The sequence below is a fragment of the Peromyscus eremicus genome, chromosome 5, assembly GCF_949786415.1.
Source record: "Peromyscus eremicus chromosome 5, PerEre_H2_v1, whole genome shotgun sequence".
NCBI lineage: Eukaryota > Metazoa > Chordata > Mammalia > Rodentia > Cricetidae > Peromyscus > Peromyscus eremicus.
In genome coordinates, this window is record NC_081420.1 from 55,772,602 (window position 1) to 55,785,357 (window position 12,756).

Sequence of the window (12,756 nt, forward strand, 5' to 3'; positions counted from 1 at the left end):
AGAACTGGTTGCAGATGTTTGTGGTTATACAAGGAGGTCTCTGAAAGCACGCAAAGCTGTCTGCCACGAAGCATCCCACCTCTACTTTGGGTTCAAAGAAAGGGAGGAATCATCATTTGCCTTTAAGATCTTGGATAATTTTTTCCTTGAATGTATCTGTTGTTTGGATGCTGGCAGATGGAAAAGGCCACAGAATGAGCAGGCCAAAGCTGCCAGAATGGGTCACAAAGCAGAGGAAGTCTGGTAAATTGATGTTATGGTCAGCTGATTCTCTATCCCTGACCCTACTTTTCCTTTTCACTTGAAAAAAAGATGCAGTAAAGATAAATCCACCTCAGCTGGCTATTGCAGATGCATAGTTACAGGATCAGCCTCCTGAGAAAGTTCTACTGGCATGGCAAAGTAAAACCAAACTGAAAACCAAACAAGAAAGCAGGAAGAAGATGTGGTTGAAACTATCTGTCTGTTGCCATTAGCAACTCACTTTTAGTCCTGATTGACAGCAGTATAGTAAAAGTGTCTAGTACTAGAGGTGATACTATGTCTGCTGGAACAATATTAGTAAGGCTCATCACAGGCAAATTCAGCTCTGCTAAGACAAGCATGCAGTTGAAACCAATAAGAAAATGTCAGCGGGTTTCTTGAGTTTTACTTTACAGGACTGTAGTCAGGCAACTAGAATAAGGAACCAGAATCTACAGCCTGGGCATAACTGTCATTCGTACTAGAAAAAGAAATTTCTTAAGTGTTTGAAGGTTGTAGCAAATACAACCCTCTATATTTGTGTGGAGTTGCCTGGGTGTGGACATTTGGCAAAAAATTACACTGTTACTCTGAGGTCAGAGAACCAGATGTGTTTTGAGATCCTTAGCTATGTGATCTCATCTAAGTTGTGTAACTGAACTCAGCAGAACCTTGGCTATAATAGATGAAGAATATTCATATACATGTATATAATTAACACTACTGGTCTGTGTTACTATTAGAAAAACCAACGATAGGAAGCAAGTCACAGGAATACTTTTTTTAAAAAACGATTTTTATTTATTTATTATGTATACAGTGTCTGCCTGCACACAGAAGAGGGTACCAGATCTTGTTATAAATGGTTATGTGCCACCATGTTTTTGCTGGGAATTGAACTCAGGACCTCTGGAAGAGGAGCCAGCACTCTTAACCTCTGAGCCACCTCTCTAGCCCCAGAAATACTTTTAATAGTGGCTGCAGAGCTGGCTCAGCAGTTAAGAGGACTGGCTGCTCTTGCAGAGGACCCAGGACTGGTTTCCAGCATCCACATGGTGGCATACAACCATCTGTAACTCCAGTTCCAGGGGATATGAGGTCCTCCTCTGACCTCCGTAGCAATGCACGCATGTGGTACACTCATACATGCAGACACCCACACACATAGAGTAACTAAATATTTTTAAAAAAGAAATGCTTTTTAAATGACAGATAATAAAATATATTCACCTAATAATAACAGCTGCTTCTTAAGGGCTGTGTGCCAGGCATTGTGCTCTCACATCAACGCTCACAGTATTGGGACCTATTTACAGATTCTAAAATTCTAAAAACTAAGGCTACGGGCGTGGTGGTTTGAATAAAATGGCCCCCATGGACTCACAGGGAGTGGTACTGTTGGCAGGTGTGGCCTTGTTGGAGTAGGTGTGGCTTTGTTGGAGGAAGTGTGTCACTGGGAGTAGGTTTTGAGGTCTCAAAAGCTCAAGCCAGGCTTAGTAACACAGTCTCTTGCTGAGCCTGTGAATCAAGATGTAGAACTCTAAGCTCCTTTTCCAGCACCACGTCTGTCTTCATGCCGCCATATTTCCCGCCATGATGATAATGGACCAAACTTTTGAGCTGTAAGCCAACCCTAGTTAATTAGATGCTTTCATTTATAAGACTTGCTATGGTTATGGTGTCTCTTCATAGCAATAGAAACCCTAACTAAGACACAGGACAAATGGACTTTATCGGGAATCTCATAGTAGCAAAAGGCTGGGCTATGATTTTTCGAGACAATGTTTCTCTGTGTAACAGTCCTTATTGTCCTGGAACTCACTTTGTGGACCAGGCTGGCCTTGAACTCACAGAGATCCACCTACCTCTGCCTCTGAAGAGCTGGAATTAAAGGTGTGCGCCACCACTGCCTGGCAAGCGTGGGTCCTTTTACTCTACTAACCAGTCCTCAACTGCAGAGAACTCTGAGTTTCATGTGAGATGCCATTTCCAGGTCCTTCTTGTATGTAAGTGGAGACACATGTCTACTATTGTTAATGGCACGTGGCTAGAGTGGACTTGGACTCATCCAAGGGCCACGTGACCTCTTACACTGTCTCTTTTGCCACTTGTATGGTAGAGACCAAGGATTCTGAGTTGGTGGCATCACAAGTGCCCTGCAGTTTACTGCTTTAGCAAGCTGTTGAGGAGAGCCATCAACTCAGCTTCATCCTCTTAGGTGTTCTATCAACGAGAAACAGACCCAGAGTCTGTTAAGTTCCTGAGATTTTGAGGCTGAGGATTTCAGCAGCTGGTGAGACAAAATGGACTCCAAATTCAGTTTTTAAAAAATATTTAACTAAGAAATCAAGTTTATTTCTGTCATTTGAAAAGAACTCACGGGGCTGGAGAGATAGCTCAGAGTTTAAGTGTATGTCTCTCTTCCAGAAGAGCTGGGTTCAGCTGCCAGCACCCACATGGGGCAGCTCACAGTTGCTTGTAACTCCAGTTTCAGTGACATCTGATGCCTCCCCTGGCCTCTGAGGACACCTGCACACACATGTACCACACACACAAACTCACACCACAAACATGCAAACACAAAAAATTAAATATTTTAAAAAGAACCTAAGTTGCCATGTGAGTTAACTTCTCATAAAAAGTCACTAAATTCAGTGAATAAAAATAAGAGGTTATTACTTGAACTTGAATTTGTTTAACAAATACAGTACAAGCATTTTCTGCAAAATGTTTGGGACAGTCTTACTGTAAAAATCATTAATTGGCCTGGTGGCGGCTGTAGTACATGCCTTTAATCCCAGCCCTCGGGAGGCAGAGCCAGGAGGATCTCTGTGAGTTCAAGGCCAGCCTGGTCTATAGAGGGAGAGCCAGGACAGGCACCAAAACTACACAGAGAAACCCTGTCTCGAAAAAAAAAATCATTAATTGTTTATTTTAAATTCAGATTCAGTCAAATATAAGCAGGATGGCCTGCTTCTATTTCTTTAAAACTATTTTGTATGATTGGTATACAAAAACTGTACATATTTAATATACACAACTAGGTGAACTTAGGGCTAATTCATGAAATCATCACTTTAATCTTTATGGTAAACATAGATTAATCTATGTTCAGCACTTCCAAACATTTTCTACAGCCCTCTTTATTGTTATTTTTATAAGTACTATGCTGCTATGGTTTGAATGCCTATATACTCCCTGTAAGGATTATGTCCTTAATTATGTCACCAGCCTGCGATGGCATCCCAGCCTAAAAAGCAAGTGTGCCCTCTGTGTGTTCTCTTTCTCGCACTTTCTCCTTCCATTCTCTTCCCTCCGCGCGGTCTCTCTGTTTCTCTCTCCCCCTCTATCCCCCTTTCTCTCTCAATAAAGCTCTAAAAAGGTAACTATGACTTGTGACTCTCCTCTGTTAGCATGGCCACCGCATGTGGCGGCCAGCCACGAAGGCCATAGTGTAACCAACACTCCTCCCACGAGGTGATGGCACTAAGAGTTGGGGCCTTTGGGAGGTGACTGGGTCATGAGAGCAGAACCTTTGAGAATTGGGATTAGTATATATAAAAAGACTCTTATGAGATCCCCACTTGTGAGCCAGTTGCCCTCAGCAGAGACTGACTGGGCCAGTTCCTTGTTCTTGAACTTCTTAGCCTCCAACACTGGGACAGATTTATTGTTTAAAAGCCACCCTGTTTATTGTATTTTCCTAAAGCAACCTAAGCAAACCAGCACATAACACTTAACAGCAGATTCATCAGTTAGCCAAATTCTAAGTGTGCATGCGTGCGCGCGCGTGTGTGTGTGTGTGTGTGTGTGTGTGTGTGTGTGTGTGTGTGTGTGTTCCTGGTGGTAACTACAGGCACTATGCTATATGGTACTTTTTGACCAGGATCTTCCTATTCTCCACATTCTCTCCAGCCTCTCCAAGGAAACATTTACCCTCTGCCACTATGGATTTGACCTTGAAAAACTCTGCATGCAAGGGCTGGGAGTAGAGTAGAGGTCAGTGGTAGAGTGCCTTGATTCCCTACGAAAGTTAAATCGTGTGTCACCGGAGTGTCCTGTCTTTTTGTGCCTGGTTTATTTACATTAGTAAAATGTCTTCTTGGTTTGTACACATTGTTACAAATGACAGAATTTAAGGAAGGGCTTTTAGAGAGTGAGATCGGGGACAATAACTCTTGAGGAGTGATGTGTATTAGGCTGGGGACAGAAGGCAACAGAAAGCACATGACATGCCAAGTAAAGAAATTTCCAGGAAGACACTGAGATAGAAAACCATCCAGTATGTTCTCTTTGAGGAAGTGAACGCCTCTGCTGTATCAATGAGGCTCAGGGCGGGGGATTCTCTGCACAGATAGCAGGGGCACTTTATCCCAAGTGAAGGAGTTTGCATGAGGGAAGGACATGCATGACCTATTGTTTAGAAGTTTTCCTAGGGCTGTGGAGATGGCTCAGTGGGTTAACGTGCTTGCCACATAAGTGCAGGGATCTGAGTTTGGTTCGCCAGAATCCATGTAAAGCTGTGGCTGTGTAGTGTATGTCTGGAATCGCAGCACTCCTACATTGAGATGGGGAGGAGAAACAGAAGCTTCTCTACAGGCTAGAGCCAGCCAGCCTCAGGCACTCAGCGTGAACAAGATGGAAGGCAAGGACCAGCACTGAAGTACTCTGATCTCCAGACACATGCCAGCACTCACAAATGAAGATGTACATACAGACACACCACACCCCACACACACACACACACACACACACACACACACACACACACACTTTAAAAACTAATGAAATAAGCTATGTGGTGGCGGTGGTGCATGCCTTTAATCCCAGCACTTGGTAGGCAGAGGCAGGTGGATCTCTGTGAGTTCAAGGCCATCCTGGTCTACAGAGTGAGTTCCAGGACAGGCTCCAAAGCTACACAGAGAAACCCTGTCTTGAAAAAACAAAAACCAAACAAACAAAAAAACTAATGAAATAAAATTTCCCAGGCTGCTTTGGGGACTGCATGAAGGGAACCACAAAAGCGGAAGTAGCAAGACCAGTTTGGAAGGCACCTCGACCAGAAAGAACAACACCTCTTCCCATCAAGAGGTAGAGCCAGTCTCCCTCCCCTTGAACTTGGGCAAGACTCTCAATGGCTTTGACAGATGGACTATGAGGAAGTGTCATTGCATGGCTGTCAAAGCTAGCTTATGCAACACAGTGTGGCTTTTGCCTGGCTCCCTCTTCTGCAGCCCACATTGTGGAGAGACTCCAGGAAACCACTCACTTGAAAAGAAACTGAGGTTGCCAAACAATTGTCAATGTCACTTGCCAGATGCCTATGTGACATCAACTTTCAGATCTAGTTAAGGCCCCAGTGACTGGGGAGCAGAGGCAAACTATTCTTGTCTTTTTTTGAATTCCTTAGCCATAGCATCCATGACCATGAGAAACAGCTGTTCCATGCTGTTAGATTTAGGGGTTGGTTTTCTATGAAGCCACTGTGACTGGAACAAGGATAGTGCCTGGGACTTACCTGGTGGCAGTGAACTTGGACCTATTAAAGATGTTGCATAGGATTGACAAGATGTCCTCATGGGAGGGACAGAGAACATCGTGACTATAAAGATACCAGGAAGGACAGGATAGAATATTTTAAATTTTTTATTTATTTTTAAATTTATGTGTACGTCTACTTGTCTGTATGTACACTGTGTGTGTGCAGTATCTGTGCATGCCAGAAGAGGGCATCAGATTTCCTGGAACAGGAGTTATAGGTGGTTGCATGCTGCTCTATGTGAGTGCTGGGAACTGAACTCTGGTCCTTTGTAAGAGCAGCAAGTGCTCTCAACTACTGAGCCATCTCTCCATTTTGAAAAAAATACTTTCTTATATTTTTAATTATATATGCCTTTCCTCTTGAGAAATTCATTCTTTTTTTTAAAGAAATAATTTGATCTTTGTTCACTAATTTTATTTTTGTGCCTTAACACCTTAGCATGGATTTAAAAATGAAATCAAGTTTTCTTTTCAAGAAAATAGAGGGGCTGGTGATATAGTTCAATGACAGAGAGTTTGTCTAACAAGTATAAGTACCTGTGTTTGATCCTGGCAACACACACACACACACAAACACACACACACACACACACACACACACACACACACACACACACAGAAAAAATGGAAGGGAGCTAATGAGATATCCCCTAGGAAGGAAAGAAAAAGGCAAACTAGAGACATGAAGTACAAATGGTGTCCTCGAGCCGGGCGGTGGTGGCACATGCCTTTAATCCCAGCACTCGGAAGGCAGAGGCAGGAGGATCTCTGTGAGTTTGAGGCCAGCCTGGTCTACAGAGCGAGATCCAGGAAAGGCACCAAAACTACACAGAGAAACCCTGTCTCGAAAAACCAAAATAAAAATAAAAATAAAAAATAAAAAATAAAACAAACAAAAACCCCCAAACAAACTAACAAAAAACAAAAAAAATAGTGTCCTCAAAGTTCTTTCCCATAGTCGAACCCATCCTCTTGATTTGGGGCTGCTGTTAACCACAATGGTTTTAATTTCCTTTTGAAAACTTACCTGCTGAGCAAGTCTACTGTTGCTGCTGGGATACACTGTGGGTGTCAGGCATGCGTGTTGGGCTCTTGCTATGCCCCAGCCCACACATGTTAGCTCAGTTAGTCTTTATGATGAATTGAGGAAGGAAGCCCCATTGTTACGCTGTTGTGAACCAGGAAATAGAGGCAGGAAGTATAACTGCCCCATCCAGACAGTAGTGTGGGGGTTGGCATGATCTTTATTGGTTCATAACATCTTTTTCAGCTCCTGTCCTCAGAGAATGACTCTGATATTCTTTACAAGTCTATAAACAAATGGATGGCTTCCTGAGCTCCTGAGCTTTAGAAGTGGAAGTTAGGAAGTGTTATGAGGGAAGAAAGGAAAGGGAGGCAAAAATAACTTCATCCAAATAATCCTAATTAAGGCAGCTCTGATAAAGGCTTTTTCCGAGACTGCTCTCATGGCCCGAATTTCAGTTCTCTCCTAGTGACATACCTACGGCCAGCAGAAACTGCTGATTGGAAATTACGTGTGTGCAGAGGGTACATGACCTCTCCTCTGCTCTTATTCCTCTCTTCTGGCTAGGGACAATCCTGGTTGCTACAGAAGGGAGGCATATACTCCAACAGAACCACCAGTAGAAGGAACGTGGTTCAGACACCAAGGTCTACTAAGCTAACACCTGGTTGGTCTTGTTGAGTCTTCCATGGGAGAGAAAATGAGCTTGTCTTTACTCACTACTACTTCTGGGTTACCTTTGTCTACATTGGAAGAAAGGAAGGATCAAACAGATGCAGAGCTGTGTACCCCAAAGGCAGTGCATTGATCACTCCTGTGTCACTATGACCAAATGACTGACCTAAACAATGTTAGGGAGGAATTGTTGCATTTTAAAAATGGTAGGAAGGAAAAACACCATACAACAGGGCCCATGTAGGAGGTTTATTGAGGGAAGGGGAGAGAAGGGGGCAGAGACTGGTGCCTGGGGATGAGAGTGAAGGAAGAGAGAGAGAGAGAGAGAGAGAGAGAGAGAGAGAGAGAGAGAGAGAGAGAGAGAGAGGAAGAAAGAGGAAGAAAGGGAGAGACAGAGACTGGAGGTGTACAAGGCCCGCCTTTTATAAGGAAACGTAGTGAATGCACACAGGGATGTTCTTAGTGGTGACAGCTGAGATATATCCTGTCAGGACCCTAAGGGCAGGCCAGTACAGATATTTATTTATTTATTTTGGTTTCAGGAGGTTCAGCATACCGTCACTTGGCCCCGTGTCCTTGTGCAGAACATATGGCACTGTGCAGAGAAAAATTCTTCACCTCAGAGAAAAAGGAATGCCAACCCCTGGTTGGCTTTCTCCTTTTCCCTCTTTATTCTGTCTTTGCCCTGACTCTTGGGTGTCACCCATATTCAGGGTGGGTCTCCGCATTTCCCCAGTTAATCCTCTCTGCAAAGGTTCTCACAGACACACCAGAAGAATGCTACACCCATCTACTAGATGACTCTAAAGCCAATCAAATTATCAATGAAGATTAATCAACACAGTTAAGATGACCTATAAGTGGAATTTATTTCTGTGACTTTTATGTTCATTTACATCCTGGTTGATACGTCTTTAGCAAAACTAGGAAAAATTAATAAGAACATGCATATCACACTGTAAGCAGAGTAGAGAGGTGTTATCTATGAAATGTTGTTATCTAAAGAATCTGTGCTATCCCATTCCAAACACTTTAGTTAGTTTCTGTGTATGTCTGTTATCTATTTGAGCTGTTGTCTTGAAGATTTATTTACATGTATGAGTATTTTGCTTGCATGTACATATGTGTAACAACTATGTGGCTGGTGCCTGTGGAGGTCAGAAGAGGACGTTGGATCACTTAGAACTGAAGTTACAGACAGTGGTGTGCTGCCATGTAGGTGCTGAGAACCAAGCCCCAGGGCTCTCAACTGTCTCTCCAGCTCCTTGCTGTGTTTGGCTCGAGACACAGTCTGGGTCTGGGTGACCCTGCAGCCTAGGTTGGCCTCAGACTTGTGGCAATCCTCATGCCTCTGCCTCCCAAATGCTGAGATTATAGGTGTGTTGTTGGCCTGGAATTCATGATAAGACTAGTGTGACCTTGGATTTACAGTAATCCTCCTGCCTCTACCTCCTGAGTACTAAGATTATAGGCAAAAAGCTTGATGCTCATTTAAGAATTTTTTAAAGAATTATTTCTATTCCTTTTGTTTGTTGGTTGTTTTCTGTTTGTTTTTTGATTGGGACGTGTCTCCTATACTGGTCAGGGACATGGCCCATGGCTTGCTTTGGCTAATGGAATTTACGCTAACAGCAGAGTAGAAAAAGTGCTTGAGTAGAAAAAGTCCTTTCTGTGTTGAGTCTCTGCCAATGTCATGAACATAAGTGTAGCCAAGCTTGACAAAGAGTCTCCAGGGAGCAGAGTCAGATGTGTCCAGCCAACACCATCCTAACCCCAGCTGACTGAGGACACCTGAGACAGTTCATCCGAAATCCACTGAGTTGCAAATCAGCAACCCACCCAGATGACTTGTAGAATCTTGTTATAATCTGTTGAGTTTTGAGGCAGTCTCTTACTTAGTGTTAGTAAACTGGTTGCAAAATGTGCAACTCTGTGGGTTTGGTGTCCCAGGTTTCAGCACCAAAAATGTTAGTAAATTGATTGCAGGACATTCAACTCTGTGGGTTTGGTGCCCCAGGTTTTGGCACCAAAAATGTTAGTAAATTGGTTGCAAAACATGCAACCCTGTGGGTTTGGTGTCCCGACTACCTGGGGAGTCAGGCAACACCTTGAGCTGTGTAGCACAGCTGTGATGGCTGAAACTGCAAGGAGACAGTTCATCCCTGGAGGGCAAGGTGTCCCGGACACCTGGAGCTGTGTAGCACAGCTCTGACTGCTGGGACTGCAAAGAAGAAACAGCCCAACCCTGGAAGGGAAAATTTTCCAACTTCTCAGGAGAGTCAGGCCTGGAATTGCTTCAGCAGGGAAGGGTATAAGGAGAGTTACTACCCTAGCCGATACATATGCAAGAAGGAGCATTACCTCAGGTCACTTATATATGGTATACAGACGGCAGCACCTTCCTATATGAAGGAGTACGTGGAGTAGGATATGCAGTCATCTCAGATACTATAGTGGTCAAAACGCAAGCTCTTCCTACACCACAAATTAGCAGGCTGAATTGATAGTTCTAACCCATGCTTGTCAATTAGCCAAGAGACAACCCCAAAAACTATATACAGACCACCAGCCTGCCTCTGGTCTCAGAATAATGAGACCTCACCAACCTGTCAAGGATCATGCCCCACCATATCAGGTCATGCCCTACCTCTTTTCCTTCTACTTCTTTCCACTCACTCATATTGCTATTAAACTCTACATTTGGAGATTTAAGGTTAAGGAGACATATGCTCAGCAGTTCAACCAGACTACTCATATGGTAGGGTCTGGAGACTGCTGGAAACATAATGCATATGCAGGAAAACATCCTGCCTGCTATGAGGAATGGGGAATCTTTTTTTTTTTTCCCCCCCGAGACAGGGTTTCTTTGTGTAGCTTTGTGCCTTTCCTGGAACTCGCTTTGTAGACCAGGCCTGCCTTGAACTCACAGAGATCTGCCTGCCTCTGCCTCCCGAGTGCTGGGATTAAAGGTGTGTGCCACCACTGCCCGGCGAAGAATGGGGAATCTTTTACATTCTGATTAAAGACCCATGGCACTCCAATTGGAAAATGGGAGTCATTGGGAAGCTTTATTATAGCATCTCTCAAATCCACCCACCAGATATGCTCAAAATATAGAGGGCACACATTCCACTCTCTCAAACCCTAGGAATGGATAGAGTAGAAGTGGTCCAAGCTCCTCAAAGACTCTTACATCCTTAATGTCACCCCTTTTTTGATTCCACCTCTTCTCATACCATCTCTTGTTTCAGACCATAACTACCACATATCAGCCGTTGAATGATGCTTAGGCTGACCATTTTGGAGAATGCTGGTTATGTGTCCCCCCAGGGTCAAATACTTACCCACCAGGTTCAGTTGTGTGACATGAGTATGTCCCCGAGATCTGCATACGGCAGAGTACCCACAGCTAAGATGTGAAAAGAGTGGGGAGTCTCATAGTGAATGTTTACAACCACACATACAAATCAACCACAGAAAAACAGCAGGGTTGGGGGTGTAATTCCACAGCAGTGGTCTTGTCCAGCATGAGCAAGGATTCCAAATGAGAAAACAAAACCCAACGCAAATGAATGAAAGCAGGAATAAAAACAAATACTCAAAAGAGCACAGAACATTTGGAGGTTTATTACCTTTGACAGTGGGGATGGTTTCATGGCATGTACATATCCAAACTCATTAACCTATATACAGTGGGGATGTGTGGTTTTTGGTTTATCAGATTTGTTTAAGTAAAGTTGCTGAAAAAGAAGAGAGGGGCTGGAGAGATGGCTCAGTGGTGAAGAGCATTTGCTGCTATTAGGGGTCCCGAGTTCAGTTCCCAACACCCACATTGGGTAGCTCACAATTGCCTGTATCTCTAGCTCCAAGGAATCGGATCCCTTTTCCTGGCTTCTGTGGACACCCACATGCATTTGTACTTACTTACACATACATATATAAAAATAAAAATAAATCTTAAAAAAAAAAAAGCAGAGAGAGGGCTGGTGAGATGGCTAAGTGAGGAAAGGTGCTTGTTGCCAAGCCTGACGAACTGAGTTTGATCCCTCGACCCTATAGGGTGGAAGGACAGCACCAGTTCCCAAAATGTGTTTATCTGACCTCCATATGCATGCTGTGGCACATGTGCTTCATGCAGTGGGTAGCTGTTCCGGCTTTGACCTTGAAACACTGCCCTTAGTGTGGCAGCAAGTAACTGCCACACCTCCTATGACCTGCCCCTGGGGTGTGGCCAAGAGAAGACTCCTTAAGACCTGAGATACATATGTGTTCACTCTCTTAGCTCCTCATGGTCCTGGAGGCTGGATTTGCAGACCAAGTCAGAGTTCCCCAGAGAACTGCACTAGACTGTACCTCATCTCTCCCGGATCCTGTAATTGACCCCTTATTGGTTGTAAGTTACCCCTGAAATAAACCTCTTTTAATTACCAGATAAACTACGTGGAATTGCCTCGTTAATTATAGCAATACACACACACACACACACACACACACACACACACACACATACACACACACACACACACACACACACACACACACACACACACACGATAAATGAAATAAGCAAATAGAAAAAGAAATGCAAGTTCCAGACTCCATCCAGGCCTGATGCTGGGCTGCCTGATAGGCCTCCAGTGTGAGTCTGCAGACCTCTTTTCATGCTTCAGCTCTGTTAGCACATCTTTCTCTCTGTATGTCCACACTGGGTCTTCAATCTCTGCTTGCCACTGAAAAAAGAAGCAACCAGAAGCCCCGTCCTATTTCTTCCAGCACACCTCCCCAAGCTCTACTATTTTCCCCTCTTACTACTGAGCACAAGCTGTGGATGCTGGTATTGTCTTCCTGTGTCAGCAACCTACTCCAAGCATGGTCTGTGGAACAGTCCACAAGTGTGGTGGCATCTCTTGGGAACTTGCTGGAAATTAGACTCTCAGGGCCCTCAAATTAGAATCTATATTTAACAAGACCAGGTGCTTCATGCATACAGATCCTGCTCTCCTCGGGGATCTCACCCCACCACAACGTTATGTTTTTCTTCAACATATCTCCACTTAGGTAGATCCTTCTTCTCACCATCCCAACTGTACATGTAAGTTTCTCTATTAAAAAATATGCCTGCAGAGTTGCTTTTTTAGCTCCAGGTCATCTATCCATTTGTGTGTTTGTGTGTGCATGTGTGCATGTGCACAAGTGTTCATGCCTGCGAGTGTATGTTTGGGAGCCAAAAGAGGACAACTGTTTTCCTCTCCACCTTGTGTTTTTTTTAAATG

At 43.9% G+C, this 12,756-nt stretch overlaps 1 long non-coding RNA gene across 1 annotated transcript in view; it reads left to right on the forward strand.

Annotated features, from left to right (window-relative positions):
• Positions 1-11,917, forward strand: part of LOC131911444 (uncharacterized) — a 29,110-nt gene extending 17,193 nt beyond the window's left edge. Inside the window, exon 3 of the long non-coding RNA XR_009379370.1 lies at positions 11,766-11,917. This is a non-coding gene — a long non-coding RNA (uncharacterized LOC131911444). The remainder of the gene's footprint in view (positions 1-11,765) is intronic.
• The last annotated feature ends 839 nt before the right edge of the window (positions 11,918-12,756 follow it).